The sequence below is a fragment of the Arachis hypogaea genome, chromosome 18 (assembly GCF_003086295.3).
Source record: "Arachis hypogaea cultivar Tifrunner chromosome 18, arahy.Tifrunner.gnm2.J5K5, whole genome shotgun sequence".
Taxonomy (NCBI): Eukaryota; Viridiplantae; Streptophyta; class Magnoliopsida; order Fabales; family Fabaceae; genus Arachis; species Arachis hypogaea.
Genome location: NC_092053.1, coordinates 79,020,444 through 79,033,206, shown reverse-complemented (window position 1 = coordinate 79,033,206; position 12,763 = coordinate 79,020,444).

Here is a 12,763-nt window from a genome sequence, read left to right as displayed (position 1 = left end):
ATAATCCTAGATAGTGGGAAGGATGAGGATGAATCCATCATCCTTGGAAGACCCTTCCTAGCCACAGCAAGAGCTGTGATTGATGTGGACAGAGGAGAATTGATCCTTCAACTGAATGAGGACAACCTTGTGTTTAAAACTCAAGGATCTCCTTCTGTAACCATGGAGAGGAAGCATGAAAAGCTTCTCTCACTGCAGAGTCAACCAAAGCCCCCACAGTCAAACTCTAAGTTTGGTGTTGAACCCCCACATTCAAACTCTAAGTTTGGTGTTAGGAGGTTCCAACAATGCTCTGAACATCTGTGAGGCCCCATGAGAGCTCACTGTCAAGCTATTGACATTAAAGAAGTGCTTGTTGGGAGGCAACCCAATGTTATCTAATCATGTTTATTTATTCTCCATTGCTATTTTATGTTTTCTTTAGGTTGATGATCATGTGAAGTCATAAAAAACTACTGAAAAATCAAAAACAGAGTGAAAAATAGAATGAAAAATAGCGCACTCCGGAGGAGAACAGTCTGGCGTTTAAACGCCAGAAACAAGCATTTGTCTGGCATTTAACGCCAGAAACAGGCACCAAGCTGGCGTTTAACGCCAGAAACAAGCATCTACCTGGCGTTAAACGCCAGAACAGAGCATGGAAGTGGCGTTTAACGCCAGAAACAGGCAGCAATCTGGCGTTAAACGCCAAGATTGCATGTATAGGGCGTTTTACACGTCTAAAGGGTACAGGGATCAAAAATCCTTGACACCTCAGGATCTGTGGACCCCGCAAGATCCCCTCAGGACCTGTGGACCCCACAGGATCCCTACCTAACCCTATTCTCCTCTTTACACCTTTTCATAACTCTCTTCCCCAAATGCCCTTCACCAATCACTTCAATCACTCTTTCCCATCACCCCCTCACCACTCACATCCATATTCTCTTCCCCATAAACCCCACCTACCATCAAATTCAAAATATTTTCCCTCCCAAACCCAACCCTAAATGGCCGAACCCTAAACCCCTCCCCACTTCTATATAAACCCCTCATTCCTTCTTATATTTCACACAACACAACCCTCTCTTCTTCCACTTGGCCAAAACCTACTCTCTCTTCCTCTCCTCCATTACTCTTCTTCTTCTACTTCTTTCTTTCTTCTTTTTCCCGGGGACGAGCAAACATTTTAATTTTGGTGTGGTAAAAGCGTTGCTTTTTGTTTTTCCATAACCATTTATGGCACCTAAAGCCAGAGAAACCTCTAGAAAGAGGAAAGGGAAGGCAATTGCTTCCACCTCTGAGTCATGGGAGATGGAGAGATTCATCTCAAAGGTCCATCAAGACCACTTCTATGAAGTTGTGGCCAAGAAGAAAGTGATCCTTGAGGTTCTTTTCAAGCTCAAAAGGAATGAGTATCCGGAGATCCGACTTGAGATTCAAAGAAGAGGTTGGGAAGTTCTCACCAACCTTATTCAACAAGTCGGGATCCTAATGGTTCAAGAGTTCTATGCAAACGCATGGATCACAAGGAACCATGATCAAAGTGTGAACCCAAATCCAAAGCATTGGCTTACTATGGTTCAGGGAAAATACTTAGACTTCAATCCGGAAAATGTAAGGCTGGCGTTCAACTTGCCAATGATGGAAGAAAACGCACGCCCCTACACAAGAAGGGTCAACTTTGATCAAAGGTTAGACCAAGTCCTCATAGACATATGTGAGGAAGGAGCTCAATGGAAAATTGACTCAAGAGGCAAGCCGGTTCAACTAAGAAGGCATGACCTCAAACCAGTGGCTAGGGGATGGCTAGAGTTCATTCAACGCTCAATCATTCCTACTAGTAACCTGTCTGAAGTTACTATAGACCGGGCCATCATGATCCATAGTATCATGATTGGAGAGGAGGTGGAAGTTTATGAGATTATGCCTCAAGAACTTTACAAGGTGGCTGACAAGTCCTCCACTTGGGCAAGGTTAGCCTTTCCTCACCTCATATGCCACCTCTGCAATTCAGCTGGAATTGACATAGAGGGAGATATCCTCATTGAAGAGTATAAGCCCATCATTAAGAAAAGGATGGAGCAAACAAGAGATCATGGACCTCAACATGAGCATGAGGAGATTCCTCACCATGAAATCCCTGAGATGCCTCAAGGGATGCACTTCCCTCCACAAAACTATTGGGAATAAATCAACACTTCCCTAGGAGAATTAAGTTCCAACATGGGACAACTAAGGGTGGAGCACCAAGAGCACTCCATCATCCTCCATGAAATTAGAGAAGATCAAAGAGCTGTGAGGGAGGAGCAAGAAAGACAAGGAAGAGACATAGAGGAGCTCAAGAGCACCATTGGTTCTTCAAGAAGAGGAAGACGCCACCCTCACTAAGGTGGACTCATTCCTTAATCTCCTTGTTTATTTATTTTCCTGTTTTTCGATTTTTTGAGCTTTATGTTTATTTATATTTGTGTCTTATTACATTATCATTAGTGTCTAAGTGTCTATGCCTTAAAGTTATGAATATGAATCCATCACCTCTCTTGAATGAAAAATGTTTTAAAAACAAAAGAACAAGAAGTACATGGTTTCGGATTCATTCTTGAAACTAGTTTATTTATTTTGATGTGGTGGCAATACTTTTTGTTTTCTGAATGTATGCTTGAACAGTGCATATGACTTTTGAATTTGATGTTTATGAATGTTAAATATGTTGGCTCTTGAAGAATAAGGAAAAAGGAGAAATGTTATTTGATAATCTAAAAAATCATAAAAATGATTCTTGAAGCAAGAAAAAGTAGTGAATACAAAAGCTTGCAGAAAAAAATGGCAAAAAAAAAAAGAAAAAGAAAAAGCAAGCAGAAAAAGCCAATAGCCCTTAAAACCAAAAGGCAAGGGTAATAAAAAGGATGCAAGGCTTTGAGTATCAGTGGATAGGAGGGCCTAAAGGAATAAAATCCTGGCCTAAGCGGCTAAACCAAGCTGTCCCTAACCATGTGCTTGTGGCGTGAAGGTGTCAAGTGAAAACTTGAGACTGAGCGGTTAAAGTTGAGGTCCAAAGCAAACACAGAGTGTGCTTAAGAACCCTGGACACCTCTAATTGGGGACTTTAGCAAAGCTGAGTCACAATCTGAAAAGGTTCACCCAGTCATGTGTTTGTGGCATTTATGTATCTGGTGGTAATACTGGAAAACAAAGTGCTTAGGGCCACGGCCAAGACTCATAAAGTAGCTATGTTCAAGAATCAACATACTGAACTAGGAGAATCAATAACACTATCTGAATTCTAAGTTCCTATAGATGCCAATCATTCTGAACCTCAATGGATAAAGCGAGATGCCAAAACTATTCAAGAGGCAAAAAGCTACAAGTCCCGCTTATTTTATTGGAGCTAAGTTTCATTGATATTTTGGAATTTATAGTATATTCTCCTCTTTTTATCCTATTTGATTTTCAGTTGCTTGGGGACAAGCAACAATTTAAGTTTGGTGTTGTGATGAGCGGATAATTTATACGCTTTTTGGCATTGTTTTTACACAGTTTTCAGTATAATTTAATTAGTTTTTAGTATATTTTTATTAGTTTTTAATTAAAATTCACATTTCTGGACTTTACTATAAGTTTGTGTATTTTTCTGTTATTTCAAGTATTTTTTGGCTGAAATTGAGGGACCTGAGCAAAAATCAGATTCAGAGGTTGAAGAAGGACTGCAGATGCTGTTGGATTCTAACCTCCCTGCACTCAAAGTGAATTTTCTGGAGCTACAGAACTCCAAATGACGCGCTCTCAATTGCGTTGGAAAGTAGACATCTAGGGCTTTCCAGAAACATATAATAGTCCATACTTTGCCCGAGTTTAGATGATGCAAACTGGCGTTCAACCCCAGTTCCATGCTGCATTCTGGAGTTAAACGCCAGAAACAGGTTACAAAGTGGAGTTAAACGCCAGAAACAGGTTACAAACTGGTGTTCAACTCCAAGAGAAGCCTCTACACGTGTAAAGCTCAATGTTCAGCCCAGGCACACACCAAGTGGGCCCCAGAAGTGGATTTCTGCATCATTTACTCATTTCTGTAAACCCTAGTAACTAGTTTAGTATAAATAGGACTTTTTACTATTGTATTTACATCTTTGGAACATCTTTTGATCCTTTTATCACGTTTAGGGGGCTGTCCATTCGGCCATGCCTGGACCATTATCACTTATGTATTTTCAAACGGTAGAGTTTCTACACACCATAGATTAAGGTGTGGAGCTCTGCTGTTCCTCATGAATTAATACAAAGTACTGCTGTTTTTCTATTCAATTCAAGCTTATTCCTATTCTAAGATATCCATTCGCACCCAAGAACATGATGAATGTGATGATTATGTGACGCTCATCATTATTCTCACTTATGACCGCGTGCCTGACAAACACTCCCATTCTACATGCAAACAAGCTAGAATGAATATCTCTTAGATATCTAATACAGAGGACCGAGTCCGAGATATTAGAATCTTCGTGGTATAAGTTAGAACCCATGGATGGCCATTCTTGAGATCCGGAAAGTCTAAACCTTGTCTGTGGTATTCCGAGTAAGATCTGGAAAGGGATGGCTGTGACGAGCTTCAAACTCGCGAGTGCTGGGCGTAGTGACAGATGCAAAAGGATAGTATATCTTATTCCAGTATGATCGAGAACCGACAGATGATTAGCCATGCAGTGACAGCGCATTGGACCATTTTCACAGAGTGGATGGGATGTAGCCATTGACAACGGTGATGCCCTACATAAAGCTTGCCATGGAAAGGAGTAGGAATGATTGGATGAAGACAACAGGAAAGCAGAGGTTCAGGAGGAACGAAAGCATCTCTATACGCTTATCTGAAATTCTCACCAAAGAAATACATAAGTACCTCTATCTTTATTTTACGTTTTGTTTATCTTTTTATTATCAATTCACCATAACCATTTGAATCCGCCTGACTGAGATTTACAAGGTGACCATAGCTTGCTTCAGGCCGACAATCTCTGTGGGATCGACCCTTACTCACGTAAGGTTTATTACTTGGACAACCTAGTGCACTTGCTGGTTAGTTGTGCGAAGTTGTGATAAAGAATTAAGATTATGAACGTGCGTATAAAGTTTTCAACACCGTTACCAAGGAATGGAACCGTCACGATTTCTGCGCACCAGATATCTTCTGTTTTGATTGTGATTTATTCACTCTGGAAGGGGGTTTAATTTAATTGAGTGTGGGTGTGAGCCTCGAAAGGGGAATCACCTACATTAGAATTGGAACTCTATCCTTCACAATTCTCCTAACCAACAGTATTCAGGAAGAATTGAGCTTTTGAGAATTTGTGTGGCTTATGGATAAAAGAATGTGCTCTAACTCTTCTCATGATAATTAGATCAAGGAATTGGCAAGATTGATTGTGATTAGAGAGATTGGATTACCAAGGAATTGGGATCCAATCAATTTTAATCCGCCATAGATCTACTCATATGATTGAGAAAGGAGTTGAGACTCAATTGGTTCATGATGGATTATGATATCTCCAATCCCTGATGAATCATTTTCTTTGAATTTCTTCAACTTAGATCTCTCTGATTCACTGCAATTTACATTGTTCATTTCTGTTTCGATTTCCTGCACCCAATTCCCTTTATAATTCATGCAATTTAAGTTTCCTTGTCATTTAAGTTTCTGCACTTCTACTTTCATGCAATTTAAGATTTAGTTATTTACCTTTCATGCAATTTAAGTTTCAGCTCTTTTAATTTCTTGCACTTTAAGTTTCAGTCATTTAAGTTTCCTGCCATTTACTTTTCTGTTAATTTACATTCTACACTCTAGCTTTCTTGCAATTTAACTTCTGTTAATCAAATTTCACTTAAACCATCAATATTAGCTTAACTAAATTCATCACCCCAACTAAAATTGCTTGATTCATCAATCCTTGTGGGATCGACCTCACTTTTGTGAGTTTTACTACTTGATACGACCTGGTACACTTACCAGTTAGTTTGTGCAGAATCGATTTTTTCGCATCAAGTCTTTGGCGCCATTGTTGGGGATTGATTTAGATCAACAATGATTAAGTAGGTGATAATCTGATTAAGCAATTTTCTTTTTTTTTCTTTTTAAGCATATTAATTGTCTGACACATTGTGTCCCCTAACCCTCTAACGATATTCTAGCATTAGAATGTCCAATTTTAATTTGGTTTGTTTGTGATTATGCAAATCATGGAGGATGAGGTGCATAAAGAAGGAGTGACCAACAATGCCCAACCTGCAAGAAGGGTGTTGGCCTCTTACATTATCCCAAATCCTAGACACTATGGGAGCAACATCCTCACCCCAAATGTTCATGCAAATGACTTTGAGTTTAAGCCTCAGTTAATCACTTTGGTGCAGAACAATTATTCTTATGGAGGTGGCCCTCTTGAAGACCCCAACCAACATTTGTCTATTTCTTGAGGATTTATGAAATGGTCAAGACAAATGGGGTGCATCCTGACATATACAAATTACTTCTATTCCCACTCTCCTTGAGGGGCAATGCTGCCCAATGGCTGGAAACCTTTCCTAAAGAAAGTATCAACACTTGGGATGATTTGGTAAGCAAATTCTTGGCTAAGTTCTATCCACCCCAGAGAATCGTAAGATTAAAAACAGAGGTGCAAACATTCATACAAATGGATGGAGAATCACTGTACGAGGCATGGGAGAGATACAAAGCCTTGATAAGAAAATGTCCACCTGAAATGTTTAGTGAATAGGACATACTTCAGAATTTTTATGAGGGCTTGACTCTAAAAGCTCAAGAGTCCCTGGATTACTCTACAGGAGGTTCACTACAGCTAATGAAGATAGTTGAAGAAGCTCAGAATCTTATAGAAACTGTGACCAATAATCAATACTTTTATGCTCATTAAAGGCAACACCAATCAGCTCCCAAGAAAGGTGTCTTGGAGCTTGAAGGTGTAGACACTATCTTGGCACAAAACAAACAGATGCATCAATAAATTCAGCAACAAATGGAGATGATGGCCAAGAGAATTGATGGACTGTAACTTGTTGCAGTGAATACACAAAGCCAATCTCAAATCTCACATGGATAGAATCAATCTGAAGAAGGTTTTGGGGCATTCAACTATGATCAACAAGGCCCTGAGCAGGTGCAATACATGAATAACACCTCAAGTTCATTCCAACATAACTTCGATAGTGATGCACACAATCCATCCTGGAGGACTCATTCTAACTTGAGGTGTGGTGAACACCAGAATCAAGGACAAAGGAACTTCAACTCCAACAGTTTTGGCAACACAAACAAGCACAACCAACCCCCCACTAACAACAATTAGTACACACAACCACAGAACACCTCCCCAAACATCTCAAACAACTTCCACCAATAACCATCACATCTCACACAGCCAAATCCAGAATCTCAAAGAATCTCCAACTTAGAAATGTTAATGGAGAAAATCATAAAAACTCAAGAGATGACCAAACAAGATCAAGAAGCTTTAATCAAAAATCTTGAGAGATAACTAGGACAAATGGCTAAACAAATCACAAAGATAGGTGAGAAGCAAGCAAATGCATTCTCTAGTGCCACTGAAGACAACCCAAGAGACAAAGAAAAAGCTACAAAATGGGAGGAGTGCATAGCAATCACAGTGGAAAGTGGGAAGACTTTGGACAAAGAAGCCATCATTCAGGGAGAACACAACAGAGAAGTTCCACAAGAAGAGACAGAGGAGAGAAGTGAAGAGGATTAGAAAACCAAGAATGTACAAATCTTAAGGGGAGACAAGAACATCCTTGAACCACAACTACAAGAGAAGAAGGAAGGAATGAAGCCATATGTCCCCAAACTTCTATACCCTCAAATGTTCAAGAAAGAAAACGAGGAGAAGCGATACTCAAAATTCCTGGACATATTCAAGACACTCAGCATCAATATCCCTTTCTTAGAAGCACTTGAACAGATGCCATTATATGCCAAATTTATGAAAGAAGTGCTAACAAAGAAAATATCCTTGAAAGAAGGAAAATTTGTTGAAATCACAATGGAGTGTAGTGCTATTCTCCAAAGAGGTTTACCAGAAAAGAAGGATGATCCTGGACGTTTTTATATACCCTACACCATAGGAAGTATAACTATTGAGAAATCATTCTGTGACCTTGGTGCAAGCATAAACTTGATGCCCCTATCTCTCATGAGGAAACTTTAAATTCTTGAGCTGAAATTCACTCAAATAGCTCTCCAAATAGTGACAAATCCATTAAACAAGCACTGGGAGTTGTGGAGAATGTGCTGGTAAAAGTGAGAAAATTTTTTCTCCCATCTGACTTTGTCATTCTAGATATGGAAGAGGACCCTAACACTCCCATCATCATGGGGAGGCCTTTCCTAGCTACAGGCAAAGCATTGATAGATGTTGAAAAAGGAGAATTATTGTTAAGAGTGCATGATGAGCACCTAGCATTTCATGTCTTTAAGACCCTACATGAGCCCACTCAAGAAGAAGAATGCATGAAGGATAAGGCCAGAGATAATAGCTTAAAGGAGGCATTTAAGGAGTTAACTCCAAGGCTTCTGAAACCATGCTTAAAAGAAGGAGAAATGGTGCAACAGACCAAAGAAGTCAAGGAGAAACTAGATCCAAAACCCCCAGATGAGATCCCCAACAAGAAGCCTCCAGATAAAGAACCACCAAGGCATGAATTATCTCATGATAAAGCAAAGAAGAAGAGGCCAAGAGGGTGGAAAAACAAGAAGATCCCCACTGAAGGCTTCTCGCCAAGGAGATAAAGTGATGTTAAACACCCAACCAATGAAGGTGTCTCCACAATTGTCTGAGCACTATACTGTGAACCGGATCTTTTCACTTGAACACCTAGAGATAATCAAAGAGGAGACCGGAAGGAAGTTCATAGTAAGAGGGGAAAAACTGAGGCACTATGATTTTCAACCTCCATTATCAAAGGACAAGATGTCAAGCTAGTGACATTAAAGAAGCACTTGTTGGGAGGCAACCCAACCAGAGGTAACTCTTTCTTTTCCTAGATATTTCAATAAAAGGGTTAAGTAGATTTATCTGTATTACAAGGAGCTAAGTTTGGTGTTGCACACCAAAAGAATCCAAGGGTGAGTGTAGGATGCTAAGTTTGGTGTTCCACCAAAGATTTCATTAAAAACATATTTCAACCCTCTGCATAAATGGTCACTGGCTCCAAACAATCAGGGAAACTACTTAACCATGGTTTGCTTTCTAGTTTATAGTTTGTCTTCTTTAATAAAAGCACAAGGTTTCATGTATATGATTATTCTGATGCATAACAGACAGTGGCAAGGAAACTAAATTTAGTGTTCACACACCAAAATAAGTTCAAAAGCCTACAACCATTTATACATGCTAACCATCTTTCAAGTGCTTGGGGAACAAGCAACTTCCAACAACTTTGCAAGAATTCAACCAATCTCTTGCAAAAATTATGCACCATCATCCAAGGACACACAGTAGAAGACAAAGCTATGGATGACGAAGACAAAGGAAGAGCTAGAAGATACCACCAAGAGGTTGTATTGTTACTTATTCCTTCTGATTTGAAATGTTTTAGTTGGAAGTCTAAATGTACCCCTGCTGATTAGTTGAGTTGTATGTATTTTGTTTATTTACTGTCTTTTTAATTGTCAATTAAGTGTGCTAGTCTAAGTGTTTGCTTCATTTTTATCTTGCTTAAATGTATGCTTTGTCCCTTTTGCTTGAATAAAAGAAAAATTATTGTGAAATAGAGAAAGAGTAAAGGTCTGGTTTAATATGAGACAGAATAAGGTTATGTGGTGGTATGTGTTGGTTCATTAGTTGATTTATGAATAAGGCTAAAGTGTGGTATAACTTTGAGATATGAACTTGAGTTACATTCCATGAGACTTGACAAATGAAAGAGGTCCATAATAAAAGAAAGAAAATGCAAGAGAAAGGAACAAAAAGAAATAAACAAGGCTGGGCACGAATGGCTTGAGATTTGGATATATGCCTGTGATGTTCTTGTACAAAGATAAGCTTGGATAACTAGGTTCTAAGGGGTGCTTCATCACCTGGCAACTTGGGTTAACTAACCCGAGATTACCAACCGAAAGTCCACCATCAAGAGCTACTTTGAGACAAAGCATTTAGTGACCCAAAGAGGTGCTAGGCATCAATTTCCAAAGAACAAACCGAGCTAAATACCTGTGATGTGTGTGTGCTAAGGAGAGGCTTGAGCAAGTAAGCCCATAAGGGTGTTTCAACACCTAGCATCTTAAACCAACTGGGGCGGGAATACTGGCTGAAACCTTACTCTAAAGAGCTGCCTTAACACATAGCATTTAGACTCAACAAGCAATAAATCTCAATCAAAAGAAAAAGAGCAAAAAAAACTAAGGACCAAGCAATAACAAAGTCTCATTTTTTTGTAATTCAAGTAAAGATCCAAAGGAATGTTGATACCTTAACCACAGAATAAAAATTACTAAGGCACCATGCATGAAAACTCCATTAACCAGTATTGAATGTCTTCCAATAAAGGGGTTATACCTCTCTCTATTTTCATTCAATCTCCTTATGTTTTAGTGCTTGCTTGGGGACAAGCAAGATTTAAGTTTGGTGTTGTGATGACAAGTCATTTTAGACTAGTTTCACAAGCCTTTTTAGTCATTTTTACTTAGTTTTCATGCATTTCTTAGGCAATAAGTAAGTAGTTGGATTGGAATTTCATGCTTCTCTTGATCCAATCAAACATTATTAATTTTATACATTATCATGAGATTTATGCAAGAATTATGTAATTATTATGAATGATGCAAAATATTATGATTTTAGCAAGGCTTTGATTGCATGTTTGACTAATGACAGATGAAAAGATGAAAGGAAGAAACAGAGAAAGAAGCAAGGCAGAGGAACGCTACGCTCAATTGAAGAACGCTACGCTCTCTAGCGATGCGCACGAGTATAGAACACTTACGTGTAGGGCAAGAATTTTGGAAGATCCACGCGTACGCGTGCATGACGCATACGCGTGGGTATGATCAGTGCTCGTTACAAAAAGAAACGCTGCGTTCTCTTCAAACGAGCGCCTGCGACACTTTCAAATTTGGGATTGAAGATTTGCCATCAACGCGCACGTGTATCTGACACATACGCATGGATGCAACAATGGTGATGAATAGCGCGAATGCGTGTATGATGCTATAGCGTGGAAATGCTAATTTGAGAGCAACGCGCACGCGTAGAGGACGCGCATGCGTGGGGAGCGCTCATGGCGCGAACGTAGTGCTCGTTTAAAGAGCGCTACCAAAGGACGCGCACGCGTATGTTATGCATACGCGTCGATGGGCAAAAATGCAAAGGGATGCGTGGGCATGCAACACGCGTACGCGTGATGAGTACTCAGCGATCAAAGATGCAAATGTGCAGGAGATGCGTACGCGTCGGTGAACGAGCGTTGCGCTCTCTTTGAGAACGCTACGTTCACCTGGGAAGCATCACCACCTTACCAGCTGAAGACCCATTCTGACTTACCTCAACAAATTCCAGAAAAGACCAATCCAGGTACTAGAATACTAAATTGGAAAGTATACAAATAGAGGAGAATTTGATTTGTAGAGAGGCTGGCAAGCAGATCTGGAAGGCCAGTGAGGCAGAGACCCCAATTGGGGAATTCTACATTCTTTGTATTTTCCTTTTCTATGATTTTTTCTGTTTTTTTTCTTGAGCAATGATGAACTATAACCCCAAATTTATTAAGGGGAAGAGCTCTATTGTAATCACTATGGATCAATGAAATTCTTCTTCTTCTCAATCCGCTTGAGTAGCTATAGGATATCTTCTATTTTGATTGTGATTTATTCACTCCGAAAGGGGGTTTAATTCGATTGAATGTGGGTGTGAGGCTCGAAAGGGGAATCACCTACATTAGAATTGGAGCTCTATCCTTCACAATTCTCCTAACCAACACCATTCGGAAGGAATTGAGGTATTGAGAATTTGTGTGGCTTATGGATAAGAGAATGTGCTCTAACTCTTCTCATGACAATTAGATCAAGGAATTGGCAAGATTGATTGTGATTAGAGAGATTAAATTGCCAAGGAATTGGGATCCAATCAATTTCAATCCGCCATAGATCTACTCATATGATTGAGAAAGGAGTTAAGACTCAATTGGTTCATGATGGATTATGATATCTCCAATCCCTGATGAATCATTTTCTTTGAATTTCTTCAACTTAGATCTCTCTGATTCACTGCAATTTACATTGTTGATTTTTGTTTTGATTTCCTACACCCAATTCCCTTTATAATTCATGCAATTTAAGTTTCCTTGTCATTTAAGTTTCTGCACTTCTACTTTCTTGCAATTTAAGATTCAGTTATTTACCTTTCTTGCAATTTAAGTTTCACCTCTTTTAATTTCTTGCACTTTAAATTTTAGTCATTTAAGCTTCCTTCCATTTACTTTTCTGTCAATTTACATTCTGCACTCTAGCTTTCTTGTAATTTACCTTCTGTTAATCAAATTTCACTTAAACCATCAATATTATCTTAACTAAATTCATCACCCAACTAAAATTGCTTAATCCATCAATTCCTGTGGGATTGACCTCACTTTTGTGAGTTTTACTACTTGATGCGATCCGGTACACTTGCCGGTTAGTTTGTGCAGAATCGATTTTCCCTCAGCAGTTAGTATTGGTGCATCGTTCTAGTACCCGAGCTAAGTTCCCTAAACATGCATCAAA